Raw genomic sequence first — 3,630 nt, 5'->3', positions numbered from 1 at the left:
TAATATATTATAATATGATATTAGAGTGCCTAACGAGCAAAAGTTGAAAAAAAAAAATAAAATAAAATAAAACCAACAACAACAACAAAGAAAGAAGCAAAAAAATGCAATTCCGCTTTCTTTTTTTATTCTTTGCATGTAATACATCATCTCCGACGAGTAGTCAGATTACTTACTGCAATAGTACATCATTATTTATTATTTAAACTATAATTAAGTTCGACAAGAACCTATTTAACAACTAAGATTATCTCCTCGTGAAACACCAAACTGATTACAATAATCAGTGTAATACCCAATACGAGCCTGAACAGTGGCGGAATTTCCACCATTACATTCAACTGCACCGTTAGTGGCTCTAATTGTCGCCCCAAAACCCTGGGTTACGACAGGGCGAACATTAGTCATCCAAAACCAGAGAGCAGTCTTAAATGACAAAACTGGGTCATTTGCCACAGTTTCAGGAGCGTTTAACCCATAAAAGTTATTCTCCTGCCCAGCAGGTCCATACTTATAGTTCCATGTTAGTTGAAGAGGTCCTCGGCCAAAGTTGTTCTTGCCTGCAACGCATGGTTACTTCGTGTTTGTTTCGTCGCAGTAGTCCTTGGAGGCTCCATCCATCTCCTCGATGTAGCAGAAGCCTACAAAAACAAAATGTTAGTTTCTTGTTAGTTCATTATTGAAAATGAGTTTCAATGCGTAAAGTATGACTAATATTGCTGCAAAATAATTCTTACGTCCGGTTTCATGCGTAACATGAGCAAAAAAAGCAGCAATCTCGCGCTTGGAAATGCATCGCGGGTATAGAAGTTCTTGCCAGCACAGTACCCACCAGCTTGATTGATAATCCCGTTAAAGAAATCAGAAGTAACAACATCAGCCACCGAAAAATCGCCTGATGGTGTGGTGGGCTAGGCGTAGCATAGCAAGGACCCTCTCTGCATCCTTCGCCGCAATAAGCGTCACCAGTGCCACAGTAGCCGTATTTACTACTGCATAGATTGGGTGCACAACCACAATTCTGAGCCACTACAATTTTGGGCATGGCTCCTGCCGCCACAATAATGGCTACAATGATGGGTAGAAGATTTTTCTCATCTTAAGGTGCCATTAATTTTTAAGAGCAGGTGATCGAGTGAAAATTGTGATGAAAAAAGGAGATTGAGAGCAAGATATTTGTAGTGTTATTATCCTGGAAAATTTAATTTGAACATACAGAATCTTGGCCGGAGGCTACACTAAAAGCACGTGTAGACTGGGATGACTAGCCTCGCTACTAATCGACTTCGTTCATCAACTTTGCCAAAGGAGAAATTGTCTTTTTACCGCCATTTCTAAACCTCTGGTCAGAGATATAATGAGTCAATTGTCTGATTTTCACGCATAATATTAAATTCACCTCTTAATTTAGTAATAACAAACCAACGAAATCATTGTCTAGGAATGCATATCCGGATTTAAATTCACGGATGAATTTAGAAAAATTGGTTAGTGAAAGTAATATAAACATATATAATTATGTACTAAAAATTACAATTATTTTTATTTGAATGAGTCATAATTTTATGGGTGTGTAGAAAGTTTCATAGAAAACAATGACTTTGGCATAAAAATTTTGTATGAATCACCAGTGAATGTAATTACTAAGAAAAATTTAGTCTTGTAAAAATAATTTATATATAAAATATATTTTTATTGCTTTAATTATTAATATTAAATTAATAATATTTATTTATGTTTTATATATATATATATATGTTTTAATATTTTAATAAGATTATCAAAATTTAAAAAAAATATTTCTTTTTTTGGAAAGAAGAAATTATTTTCTTTGCAAATGACTTAGTTTTCAAAAATTAGGAAAATATTTTTTATTATTTTTAAATATCTCAAATGTTAAAAATTGTAAAATTTTTATTTTAAGAATATATTTTTATAAAATAAATAGAGAGTGGATGAATTTTATAAAAATAAAATAGTTGTATGAATTGGTTTTAAAAAAGTTATATTTATGAATATTTAAAAAAAGTGAAGATAATTGTTCCGCTACTAAAATACATAAGTCTCATGTAATTTATTTTAAATTTATAATGGACTGAGTCTTATCAAAAACTTTCCCAATTAGCTCATATTCAAATGTGGAATCTCAAGTCAAACATAATTATGCTCTTTTTAATATCCTAAAAACATACCATTCTAAAATGGAATTAAAATTAAGAGATTTATAAAAAAATAATAAAAAAAGTAAAATTTATAGTCAAGCTTTATAATTAAAGCGTTAACTAGGAATTATGATAGAATTAATATTTTATATATCGTGATCATATCTTGCTTTAATAGAGCGAATGTAGATATTATATTTATTGATTTGGTTTTAGTATTAATATCGTGACATCCCCAATTTAGATTTGGGTTGTGTATGTTGGATACCAATATTAGGGGTGAGCAAATTTTGATTCAAATCGAAAACCAAATCAAATCGAATCGGTTCAGTTTTAAAATTCAATCGGTTCGGTTTTAACATTTAATCAGTTTAGTTTAAAATTCAATGATTCGGGTTCCGGTTTGATTTTATATTATAAAAATTTGATTTATTTCGATTCTGGTTCGATTTTGAAGAAAAGATGGAGTTAAATCCAACCGAATAGTAATTTTTATATATTCAAATCAAACCAAATAGTCTTTAATTGATTTTTTGAATTGATTTATTTTTATGGGAAATTTACGAATTATATTGGTAATTATATATATAGAAATTATTTAATTTCATTAATTAATAAAGTTATTAGGTTCAAACCAAAGTCAAAATTAGTCCAAATAACTTGAAAATCAAGTCTAAATTAAAAAAATCAATCAAAACTTAAAATCGATCAATTTTGAACCAAACCCGAACAAAAAATAGAATGATTCGGTTTGATTTGTTTCATCCATTTATATTCTGGGTTCGATTTTTAAAATATATAGTCGGTTTTTAATTTAATTGATTGATTCGGTTCGGTTTGAATCCAAATGCCCTACCCAATACTTTCTTAAATTAATTTTATAAATATAAATAATTAATTATATATTTTTAATAAATTCTATATTTTTAGACTATCATATTTTAAGTAAATAAATTTAAATATTTCTATATAAATAATTAACTAAAAATAAATAAAACTAAACAAACTTAAATAATAATAATAATAATAATAATATTATTAATAATAATAATAATAATAATATTATTAATATTATTATTATTCTTATTATTCTTATTATTTATAATAAATTCCAATCTTCAAAAAAATCAACTTAAATATTAAAATCATTAATCAAGAGGTTCTTCCCCACTCCTCTCCCTTTGTTGACAGTCACAAAGGAGTTTATTGTGTGGCTATTCTAAATTGATTTTTTTAATAAACTCACATATCTATTTCTCATTTGAAATAAATTTGGGTTTATTTTCAACCATTAATTACGAAAGCATATTATATTTTTCTAATATTGGAGTCTTCATTATTGAATTTTTATTTTCTTCCATATAGTGAAATTTATTTGTTTATAGTATTTAATGGGCTTCATGCATTTGAGATATAAAGACATATATAATTGATTTCTTTATTATAGATTTTGAATTTTCATATAAAT

General features: G+C 27.7%; 1 pseudogene; it reads right to left on the bottom strand.

The window, feature by feature from the left end:
- Positions 1-234: 234 nt before the first annotated feature.
- On the bottom strand, positions 235-1,045 carry LOC131180782 (endochitinase PR4-like; annotated as a pseudogene).
- Positions 1,046-3,630: the final 2,585 nt, after the last annotated feature.

The sequence above is a fragment of the Hevea brasiliensis genome, chromosome 6, assembly GCF_030052815.1.
Source record: "Hevea brasiliensis isolate MT/VB/25A 57/8 chromosome 6, ASM3005281v1, whole genome shotgun sequence".
Lineage (NCBI taxonomy): Eukaryota > Viridiplantae > Streptophyta > Magnoliopsida > Malpighiales > Euphorbiaceae > Hevea > Hevea brasiliensis.
Note: the sequence above shows the minus strand (reverse complement) of the source record. Positions and strands in the feature narration are given on the sequence as shown.